The sequence below is a fragment of the Dendrobates tinctorius genome, unplaced genomic scaffold (assembly GCF_039654945.1).
Source record: "Dendrobates tinctorius isolate UK_male_01 unplaced genomic scaffold, ASM3965494v1 ptg000005l, whole genome shotgun sequence".
NCBI lineage: Eukaryota > Metazoa > Chordata > Amphibia > Anura > Dendrobatidae > Dendrobates > Dendrobates tinctorius.
In genome coordinates, this window is record NW_027361673.1 from 20,589,915 (window position 1) to 20,602,761 (window position 12,847).

Genomic DNA, 12,847 nt, shown 5'->3' on the forward strand with positions numbered 1-12,847 from the left:
TTGCATTCTCCCGAGTAAAGCAACGCAGCAACGTTAGGGTCAAAGTGGTGGATACACCACTTCAAGGACAATTGCTACCTAATAGCCCAAAAATCTTCACTAGAAATGTCGTTTACAAAAATGTCTTACTTTAAACTATTTAAGTTGGTCCTGGAATTGATAGATATATAGATATATAAATAATAGTTACATTCTAAATAGATATAGATAATAGACTTCTAAGACTTCTATACATAGCTTGATATATGTTATATATATAAATATTTTAAGCAGATAGATATATCTTACACTAATTATCTCTTTCACATATATGTCATAGACATATTTAAATCCATAAAAATATACATAGGTATAGGTATATATAGATTAAAAAAAAAAAGGCAAAAACAAAAAAAATGTAGGCAAACATACGTAGATTTCAACTACATAGCTAACACATACCTACATAACTTAGGTAATAATAATTAATTTTTTATTTATTAACAGAGTACTATTATTTCAATAGCACTTTACATACATCAGTAATACTGTCCTTCTTGAGGCTCACTATGTAAATATCTTATCCACATAAAAACATAGGTGTGATACATCTATCTACTATAATAAATGCGCTAAGCAGCTTCCGGGTTGTAACAACTTCCGTCCAGTTGTAACTGGTGATGTCACAGCACACCTCTTGCCATGTTAACCCTCAACACACCACTCCTCCTCAACACACACTCCTGTCACCTTTCACTATCTCCACTAACGTCCAGTCGCAGGATTTTAGAATACTCAAGATGGCGTGGCCGCAAGAACATGTCGCCGGCGTGGACAACGTTGGGATTTAGGATGGCGCCGGTGGAAGAAGATGTCGGGGATCGTGGAGCAGCGATGATGACGGTGTGAGTATGAGAGACGGAGTGAGAGAAAGGGTCGTATGTGGAGTGAAAGAGTGAGTGGAGATGGTGAAAGGTGAGAGGAATGTGTGTTGAGGCGGTGTGGTGTGTTCAGGAGGAGTGTGTGTTGAGGGTTCACATGGCAAGAGGTGTGTCACTATCCTCCCGATGCGATAGCATCGGGCCTTAATCTACTATAATAAATGCGCTAATCAGCTTCCAGGTTGTAACAACTTCCGTCCAGTTGTAACTGGTGACGTCACAGCACACCTCTTGCCATGTTAACCCTCAACACACCACTCCTCAACACACACTCCTCTCACCTTTCACTATCTCCACTAATGTCCACTCGCAGGATTTCAGAATACTCAAGATGGCATGGCCGCAAGAACATGTCGCCGGCGTGGACAATGTCGGGATCCAGGATGGCGCCGGCGGAAGAAGATGTCGGGGATCGTGGAGCAGCGACGATGACGGTGTGAGTATGAGAGACGGAATGAGAGAAAGGGTCGTATGTGGAGTGAAAGAGTGAGTGGACGTGAGTGGAGATGGTGAAAGGTGAGAGGAGTGTGTGTTGAGGCGGTGTGGTGTGTTGAGGAGGTGTGTGTGTATTGAGGGTTAACATGGCAAGAGGTGTGTCACTATCCTCTCGATGCGATAGCATCGGGCCTTAATCTACTATAATAAATGCGCTAAGCAGCTTCCGGGTTGTAACAACTTCCGTCCAGTTGTAACTGGTGACGTCACAGCACACCTCTTGCCATGTTAACCCTCAACACACCACTCCTCAACACACACTCCTCTCACCTTTCACTATCTCCACTAATGTCCACTCGTAGGATTTCAGAATACTCAAGATGGCATGGCCGCAAGAACATGTCGCCGGCGTGGAAAATGTCGGGATCCAGGATGGCGCCGGCGGAAGAAGATGTCGGGGATCGTGGAGCAGCGACGATGACGGTGTGAGCATGAGAGATGGAGTGAGAGAAAGGGTCGTATGTGGAGTGAAAGAGTGAGTGGACGTGAGTGGAGATGGTGAAAGGTGAGAGGAGTGTGTGTTGAGGCGGTGTGGTGTGTTGAGGAGGTGTGTGTGTATTGAGGGTTAACATGGCAAGAGGTGTGTCACTATCCTCTCGATGCGATAGCATCGGGCCTTAATCTACTATAATAAATGCGCTAAGCAGCTTCCGGGTTGTAACAACTTCCGTCCAGTTGTAGCTGGTGACGTCACAGCACACCTCTTGCCATGTTAACTCTCAACACACCACTCCTCAACACACACTCCTCTCACCTTTCACTATCTCCACTAATGTCCACTCGCAGGATTTCAGAATACTCAAGATGGCATGGCCGCAAGAACATGTCGCCGGCGTGGAAAATGTCGGGATCCAGGATGGCGCCGGCGGAAGAAGATGTCGGGGATCGTGGAGCAGCGACGATGATGGTGTGAGTATGAGAGATGGAGTTAGAGAAAGGGTCGTATGTGGAGTGAAAGAGTGAGTGGACGTGAGTGGAGATGGTGAAAGGTGAGAGGAGTGTGTGTTGAGGCGGTGTGGTGTGTTGAGGAGGTGTGTGTGTATTGAGGGTTAACATGGCAAGAGGTGTGTCACTATCCTCTCGATGCGATAGCATCGGGCCTTAATCTACTATAATAAATGCGCTAAGCAGCTTCCGGGTTGTAACAACTTCCGTCCAGTTGTAACTGGTGACGTCACAGCACACCTCTTGCCATGTTAACCCTCAACACACCACTCCTCAACACACACTCCTCTCACCTTTCACTATCTCCACTAATGTCCACTCGCAGGATTTCAGAATACTCAAGATGGCATGGCCGCAAGAACATGTCGCCGGCGTGGACAACGTCGGGATCCAGGATGGCGCCGGCGGAAGAAGATGTCGGGGATCATGGAGCAGCGACGATGACAGTGTGAGTATGAGAGACGGAGTGAGAGAAAGGGTCGTATGTGGAGTGAAAGAGTGAGTGGATGTGAGTGGAGATGGTGAAAGGTGAGAGGAGTGTATGTTGAGGAGGTGTGTGTGTATTGAGGGTTATCATGGCAAGAGGTGTGTCACTATCCTCTCAATGCGATAGCATCGGGCCTTAATCTAGTGTTGGTATAATTGCAATGTGTAGTTGCACTTTCACACTGTGGCCATTAACAAACATAACTTTGGATAAAAACAAAATGAGCAAATACACTGCATTAAGCAAATAAGTAAAAAGTAATAGTAAATGTAAAAAACATAGGGTACTTAGTTGACATTATTTTGATGAAAAAAGTGTAAAAGCCATCCCACTGTGAGAAGGTGTACCCAATCAGGATGGCACTATCTCTAGTAGTAAACTTCTCTATGTGACAGTAAGCCTCAATAGATGGGGCATAGCAGGACTTACTGTAGGATATTCGTTCATTTTGTTTTTACCCTAGGATACAGAAAGGCTGGAGTCTCACCAGTGTATAGCATCCAATGAGAAAGCATCAGAGGTCATATGCTAATGACACTCGGCTCAGACTGTTGTGAGCGGGAGCCAAGTGTCAGTTCTCGGTGATTTGATCCTCTCACGTGCGAGAATCAAAGTACAGGTGCACAGGAGACAGAGAAATTAATTTCTCCATTTCTCCATTGTCCACATCGGCGGGAATCGCACTGCACTCAGGTGACAGCTAAGTGCAATTGTTGTTGCATGCTGAATCAGCATGAGAAAATAATCAAAGATGTGCACTGCCGCAAAGAATAACACTGGGCCGAGTGCAATCGGATGTCATCCTGAGTTTTACGGATTGCACTTGTCTGATTTATTTGCTTGTGTGAGTGAGCCCTAAAAGAAAATGTCAGCAAAGATTAAAAGTGCAGTGAAAAAGTGTAAAAAAATGTTTTTGTGTTTTTCAGGTTTTACTTTTATGGCATTAATTTGACTTTTATTATCATTTTATGAAACCTGTAACTTTTTAAATTATTATTTTTACAATTGTTATTATTATTAATATTTCATTACCATCAACAGAGCTAGTGCTTTCAGTTACCAGTATATAATTTTGGGGTACATGTTATGCTTTGAACTCTTAATCAACAAAGATTGGACACAATGGAACACATGTATTGGGATATGCCCGGGGCCTATAAAACAAAACTAAATATATACTCAAAGAGAAAGGTCATAGGCCATACTATCGATGATCACCAAACCATATACAAATAACAAATAATTTTTATTGGATACAAAAACACACGACAAAAACAAACATTAAAAATATTTAACCCATTTCCTACATTGGATGCAATATTCCATCCATGTGAACTGGGACCTAAGTCCCAAGGATGGAATATTACATCACAAGCGATCAGCAGCGCTCACGGGGGGAGCGCCGCTAATCGCGGCCGGGTGTCAGCTGATTATCACAGCTGACACCCGGCACTATGTGTCAGGGGTGGTCACGGACCGCCCCCGGCACATTAACCCCTGGCACACTGCAATCAAACATGATTGCAGTGTACCGGATGAATAGGAGAGAAGCGCGCAGGGAGGGGGGTCCCTCCGTGCTTCTCTGCGACCCCCAGAGCGATGCGATGTGCTGCGTCGCTCCGAGAGTCCTCCTCCCTTCAGGTCCCAGGATCCAATATGCCCACGGGGGCCTTCAGGGTCCTGCAGGGAGGTGACTTCCTCACTGCCTGCTGAAAGCATGCATGGGGAAGCCTGTGGCAGCGCCTGTCAGATCGCCGATCTGACACAGCGCTGTTCTAAGTGTCAGATTGGAGATCTGACACAAGATAGTGATGTCCTCTCTTGGACAATATAATAAAGTTAAAAAAAAACACTTGTAAAAATAATTTTAAAAAAATCCCAAAATAAATAAAAAAAAAATTCCCTTATAAATTCTTTCTTTTCTAAATAAAAAAAATAAACAATAAAAGTACACATATTTAGAATCGCCGCATCCGTAACGACCCGCCCTATAAAACTTTTCCACTAGTTAACCCCTTTAGTGAACCCCTTAAAAAAAAGCAAAAAACAATGCTTTATCATCATGCCACCGAACAAAAAGTGCAATAACGCGCGATCAAAAAGACGTATATAAATAACTATGGTACCACTGAAAACATCATCTTGTCCCACAAAAAACGAGCCACCACACAGCATCATCAGCGAAAAAAAAAAAAGATATAGCTCGCAGATTAAAGCGATGCAAAAATAATTATTTTTTATATAAAATTGGTTTTACTGTATAAAAGCGCCAAAACATAAAAAAAGACATAAATGAGGTATCGCTGTAACCATACTGACCCAAAGAATAAAACCGCTTTATCAATTTTACCACACGCAGAATGGTGTAAACGCCCCCCCAAAAGAAATTCATGAAATGCTGTTTTTTGTTCATTCTGTGTCCCAAAAATCGGAATAAAAATTGATCAAAAAAATGTCACGTGGCCGAAAATAGTACCAATAAAAACGTCAACTCTTCCCACAAAAAATAAGACCTCACATGACTCTGTGGGTTAAAACAAGGAAAAATTATAGCTCTGAAAATGTGGTGATGCAAAAACTATTTTTACAATAAAAGCATCTTTTAGTGTATGACAGCTGCCAAACATAAAAACCCACTATAAATAGTAAATCAAGCCCCCCTTTATCACCCCCTTAGTTAGGGAAAAATAATAAAATAAAAAAATGCATTTATTTCCATTTTCCCATTAGGGTTAGGGTTAGGGCTAGGGTTAGGGTTAGGGCTAGGGTAAGGGTTAGGTCTAGGGCTGAGATTAGGCTTAGGGGTGTGTTGGGGTTAGGGTTGGAGTTAGAATTGGGGAGTTTCCACTGTTTGGGCACATCAGGGGCTCACCAAACGCAACATGGCGTCTGATCTCAAATCCAGCCAAAAAAGTCAAATGGCGCTGCTTCCCTTCCGAGCTCTGCCATGCGCCCAAATAGTGGTTTAACCCAACATATTGGGTATCAGCATACTCAGGACAAATTTCAAAATGGCCTTTGGGCCCTGTTTCCCTTGGGAAAATAAAAATTGGGGGTGAAAAGATCATTTTTGTGGAAAAAATATGATTTTTTAATTGTACGGCTATACTTTATAAATTTCTGTGAAGTCCTTGGGGGTTCAAAGTTCTCACCACACATGTAGATAAGTTCCTTGGGGTGTCTAGTTTCCAAAATGGGGTCATTTGTGGGCAGTTTCCACTGTTTAGGTACATCAGGGGCTATCCAAACGTGACATGGCGCCCGATTTCAATTCCAGCCAATTTTGCGTTGAAAAAGTCAAGCAATGCTCCTTCCCTTTTGAGCTCTGCCATGCGCCATAACAGTGGTCCCCCCCTACATATCAGGTATCAGCGTACTCAGGACAAATTGCACAATAACTTTTGCAGTCCAACATTTCCTGTTACCCTTGGTAAAATAAAAAAATTAGACCTGAAGTAATTTTTTTGTGAAAAAAAGTAAAATGTTCATTTTTTTAAACATTCAAAAAATTCCTGTGAAGCATTTGAAGGGTTAATAAACTTCTTGTGGTGAATGTGGTTTTGAGCACCTTGAGGGGTGCAGTTTTTAGAATGGTGTCACTTTTGGGTATTTTCTAACATATAGACCCCTCAAAGTGACTTCAAGAATGGTGTTGTAAAAATAAGAAATCGCTGGTCAACTTTTAACTCTTATAACTTCCTAACAAAAAAAATTTTGGTTCCAAAATTGTGCTGATGTAAAGTAAACATGTGGGAAATGATACTTATTAAGTTTTTTGTGTGTCATATCTCTGTGATTTAAGAGCATAAAAATTCAAAGTTGGAAAATTGCAAAGTTTTCAAAATTTTCACCAAATTTCCATTTTTTTCACAAATAAACGCTAGTTATATGAATGAAATTTTGCCACTATCATGATGTACAATATGTCACGAGAAAACAATGTCAGAATCAGTGGGATCCATGGAAGCGTTCCGGAGTTATTACCTCATAAAGGGACAGTGGTCAGAATTGTAAAAATTGGCCCGGGCATTAACGTGCAAACCACTCTTTTGAGTAAAGGGGTTAAAAGTCACATATGTGACATACACAATACACCAATTTAGCTCATAATGGAGCTGCAGCCATTAAACTGTAACATGTGTCAGACAGCTCATGCAACTGTAATGAGATATAAACAGCACACCGCATTAAGAGTAAGATAAATGGGAGGTTATACATAAGAGTGTTAGTATAACAACAGCCAAGAAGTATCCTTTCTCCTTGCGGTGAATGACATGTTAAGCATGTCGAGATGAGGAGACTTAGGCTATGTGCACATGTAGCAGAAAATTTCTGCTTAAAAACCGGACTCCCTTCCCAGAAACCGCGCGTTTTTTTTTCGGCGCATTTCCAGACCCATAGAATTGGCCAGAAATGTGGAAAAATCCGCAAAATTAATGAGCATGCTGCGTTTTTTACCACAAAGCGTTTTTTCCGTGGTAAAAAACGCATCAATTTGCACAAAAAGTGCAAAATGCATAGAAATGAATGGGAAGCTTATTTGTAGCGTTTTTATAGCGGATTTATTGGCAAATCCGCTAAAAAAACGCTGTGTGTGCACACAACCTTAAAGCCGCAATGTTCCTCTGGGAAATTTGCTAATTATGCAAATTGTCTCTTCAGAGAGGAAGACGACTAGAACTCTAGTGCCACCTATTGGAAGTAGCAATCCTAAAAGTCAATGTCGACCCTTTAACGAGCCTTGTTACATGACTTAGGATCAAAGCCAAGCCAGAATCTCAATTTGCAGACACTGTGTTTCGGTGTACTGCCCCTCATCAGTGCAAAGTGTGAGATCTGGTTTGGCTGTGAGAGAGGCGTCTGACCGATATCCAAGAAGTATCATTTCTCTTTGCCGGAGAATGACATGTTAAGCATGTCGAGATGAGGTGACTTAAATCCACAATGCTCCTCTGGGAAATATGCTAATTATGCAAATTGTCTCTTCAGAGAGGAAGAGGACTAGAACTCTAGTGCCACCTATTGGAAGTAGCAATCCTAAAAGTCAATGTAGACCCTTTAATGAGCCGTGTTAAATTGAGATTCTGGCTTGACTTTTATCCTAAGTCATGTAGCAAGTCTCGTTAAAGGGTCGACATTGACTTTTAGGATTGCTACTTCCAATAGGTGGCACTAGAGTCTAGTTCTCTTCCTCTCTGAAGAGACAATTTGCATAATTAGTATAACAACAGCAAATAACAATAACAAGTAGTATCAAACAGGCTGCATATAGCTGGGATACAAATACCAAAAATTACTAATCACTCAGAAATGCACACTCGAGTCCACAAAACGTTTCGCTTTGGGGGGTTTTAACCCAGCAACAAAAAGAATATATGACTGTTGATCAACCTACAATTTCATATATTTATGGTTTACCAAAAACTCATAAAGCGATTTTTCCCCCTCCCATGAGACAAGTCATCTCTGGGATTGGTTCAGTAACCAAACGTGCAGGAGAATGGCTCGATCATATGCTGCAACCATTAGAACAAACAGCATGCGGTTTTTTGAAAGACTCTCGTGATTTTTTACAACAGCTATCCCAGGTGTCCTGGAATTCCAATTATTCCTGGGTTAGTTGTGATGCAGTGTCCCTGTACACTGGCATTCCCCATGAGGTTGCCTTGGAAGCATTAAAATTTCATTTGTCCCACTATAGTAATTACTCAGCAGATTATTGTAATTACATATTGCATTTGTTTTTTTTCTGATGACACACAATTTTTTTTATTTTTGACAACCAATTTTATTTACAATGCAAGGACGTTTCAATGGGGGCAAAATTTTCTCCATCAGTAGCAAATCTAGTAATGTCCTATTGGGAATTAAATTATTTATATACAAGCTCTAATCCATTTATTTCCAATATACAGTGGTATGCAAGGTTTATTGATGATCTTCTGTTTATTTATTTTGTGGGGTGATATTGCTACTGTACCTGATTTTGTAAGCTACATTAATAATAATACATTTGGTCTTTCTTTTACATCCAGCACTCATGCATCTTCTATTTCTTTTTTAGATCTTTTTTGGAGGGCAAAGGTAATGTTTAGAGTTGAGCGAAACGGGTCGAAAAAATTCAAAAGTCGCCGACTTTTGGCAAAGTCGGGTTTCATGAAACGAAACCCGACCCTAGGATGAGGTCGGCCACGAGGTCGGCGACTTACGCGCCAAAGTCGCGTTTCAAAAGTTTGTTTTGCGCTCTTTTTCAGCCAATCAGGATCCACGGACACTGTGGGCAACGTGATGACATAGGCACGGGTCACCACCATCTTTCAGAAGGGCATGCAAGTGATTGGCTTGCTTTGGTGGGCGTCACAGGGGGTATAAAAGGGCGTGCACGCCGACCGCTATCTTACTTCTGCCGATCTTAGTATAGGGAGAGGTTGCTGCTGATTCTGTAGGGAGAGCGTTAGGCAGGGAAGAAGACACAAAAACTGCTTCTGCTGCTAGCGATTTGGCCTGCACAACACACAAGTCACTGTGTGTGCAGTGCAAGGGGAGGCTATATTGTGGTGTATCAGTGGTGTTGGTTGTTGGGCTGCCTTTTAAGGCTTCCTGACACGCTGGCATTGCTGTTTACCCACTGCTCCGCAAACTGCTTTTTTAAAAGCAATCCAATCTCCCTTATCCTCTCGTCACTTTGGTCACAGGCAGCTGTGCCATCGAGCGTGTCACATAGCGCTCAGATATCAGTGGGCCGCACACAATCCACAAGTGTCCACTGTCCACAAGTGTACGCAGAGATTCAAAATCTCCATTATCCTCTCGTCACTTTGGTCACAGGCAGCTGTGCCATCGAGCGTGTCACATAGCGCTCAGATATCAGTGGGCCGCACACAATCCACAAGTGTCCAGTGTCCAAAAGTGTACGCAGAGATTCAAAATCTCCATTATCCTCTCGTCACTTTGGTCACAGGCAGCTGTGCCATCGAGCGTGTCACATAGCGCTCAGATATCAGTGGGAAGCACACAATCCACAAGTGTCCAGTGTCCACAAGTGTACGCAGAGATTCAAAATCTCCATTATCCTCTCGTCACTTTGGTCACAGGCAGCTGTGCCATCGAGCGTGTCACATAGCGCTCAGATATCAGTGGGCCGCACACAATCCACAAGTGTCCACTGTCCACAAGTGTACGCAGAGATTCAAAATCTCCATTATCCTCTCGTCACTTTGGTCACAGGCAGCTGTGCCATCGAGCGTGTCACATAGCGCTCAGATATCAGTGGGCCGCACACAATCCACAAGTGTCCACTGTCCAAAAGTGTACGCAGAGATTCAAAATCTCCATTATCCTCTCGTCACTTTGGTCACAGGCAGCTGTGCCATCGAGCATGTCACATAGCGCTCAGATATCAGTGGGCCGCACACAATCCACAAGTGTCCAGTGTCCACAAGTGTACGCAGAGATTCAAAATCTCCATTATCCTCTCGTCACTTTGGTCACAGGCAGCTGTGCCATCGAGCGTGTCACATAGTGCTCAGATATCAGTGGGCCGCACACAATCCACAAGTGTCCAGTGTCCAAAAGTGTACGCAGAGATTCAAAATCTCCATTATCCTCTCGTCACTTTGGTCACAGGCAGCTGTGCCATCGAGCGTGTCACATAGCGCTCAGATATCAGTGGGCCGCACACAATCCACAAGTGTCCAGTGTCCACAAGTGTACGCAGAGATTCAAAATCTCCATTATCCTCTCGTCACTTTGGTCACAGGCAGCTGTGCCATCGAGCGTGTCACATAGCGCTCAGATATCGTGGGCCGCACACAATCCACAAGTGTCCAGTGTCCAAAAGTGTATGCAGAGATTCAAAATCTCCATTATCCTCTCGTCACTTTGGTCACAGGCAGCTGTGCCATTGAGCGTGTCACATAGCGCTCAGATATCAGTGGGCCGCACACAATCCACAAGTGTCCACTGTCCACAAATGTACGCAGAGATTCAAAATCTCCATTATCCTCTCGTCACTTTGGTCACAGGAAGCTGTGCCATCGAGCGTGTCACATAGCGCTCAGATATCAGTGGGCCGCACACAATCCACAAGTGTCCAGTGTCCAAAAGTGTACGCAGAGATTCAAAATCTCCATTATCCTCTCGTCACTTTGGTCACAGGCAGCTGTGCCATCGAGCGTGTCACATAGCGCTCAGATATCAGTGGGCCGCACACAATCCACAAGTGTCCACTGTCCACAAGTGTACGCAGAGATTCAAAATCTCCATTATCCTCTCGTCACTTTGGTCACAGGCAGCTGTGCCATCGAGCGTGTCACATAGCGCTCAGATATCAGTGGGCCGCACACAATCCACAAGTGTCCAGTGTCCAAAAGTGTACGCAGAGATTCAAAATCTCCATTATCCTCTCGTCTCTTTGGTCACAGGCAGCTGTGCCATCGAGCGTGTCACATAGCGCTCAGATATCAGTGGGGCGCACACAATCCACAAGTGTCCACTGTCCACAAGTGTACGCAGAGATTCAAAATCTCCATTATCCTCTCGTCACTTTGGTCACAGGCAGCTGTGCCATCGAGCGTGTCACATAGCGCTCAGATATCAGTGGGCCGCACACAATCCACAAGTGTCCAGTGTCCAAAAGTGTACGCAGAGATTCAAAATCTCCATTATCCTCTCGTCACTTTGGTCACAGGCAGCTGTGCCATTGAGCGTGTCACATAGCGCTCAGATATCAGTGGGCCGCACACAATCCACAAGTGTCCACTGTCCAAAAGTGTACACAGAGATTCAAAATCTCCATTATCCTCTCGTCACTTTGGTCACACGCAGCTGTGCCATCGAGCGTGTCACATAGCGCTCAGATATCAGTAGGCCGCACACAATCCACAAGTGTCCAGTGTCCAAAAGTGTACGCAGAGATTCAAAATCTCCATTATCCTCTCGTCACTTTGGTCACAGGCAGCTGTGCCATCGAGCGTGTCACATAGCGCTCAGATATCAGTGGGCCGCACACAATCCACAAGTGTCCACTGTCCACAAGTGTACGCAGAGATTCAAAATCTCCATTATCCTCTCGTCACTTTGGTCACAGGAAGCTGTGCCATCGAGCGTGTCACATAGCGCTCAGATATCAGTGGGCCGCACACAATCCACAAGTGTCCAGTGTCCAAAAGTGTACGCAGAGATTCAAAATCTCCATTATCCTCTCGTCACTTTGGTCACAGGCAGCTGTGCCATCGAGCGTGTCACATAGCGCTCAGATATCAGTGGGCCGCACACAATCCACAAGTGTCCACTGTCCACAAGTGTACGCAGAGATTCAAAATCTCCATTATCCTCTCGTCACTTTGGTCACAGGCAGCTGTGCCATCGAGCGTGTCACATAGCGCTCAGATATCAGTGGGCCGCACACAATCCACAAGTGTCCAGTGTCCAAAAGTGTACGCAGAGATTCAAAATCTCCATTATCCTCTCGTCACTTTGGTCACAGGCAGCTGTGCCATCGAGCGTGTCACATAGCGCTCAGATATCAGTGGGCCGCACACAATCCACAAGTGTCCACTGTCCACAAGTGTACGCAGAGATTCAAAATCTCCATTATCCTCTCGTCACTTTGGTCACAGGCAGCTGTGCCATCGAGCGTGTCACATAGCGCTCAGATATCAGTGGGCCGCACACAATCCACAAGTGTCCAGTGTCCAAAAGTGTACGCAGAGATTCAAAATCTCCATTATCCTCTCGTCACTTTGGTCACAGGCAGCTGTGCCATTGAGCGTGTCACATAGTGCTCAGATATCAGTGGGCCGCACACAATCCACAAGTGTCCACTGTCCAAAAGTGTACGCAGAGATTCAAAATCTCCATTATCCTCTCGTCACTTTGGTCACACGCAGCTGTGCCATCGAGCGTGTCACATAGCGCTCAGATATCAGTAGGCCGCACACAATCCACAAGTGTCCAGTGTCCAAAAGTGTACGCAGAGATTCAAAATCTCCATTATCCT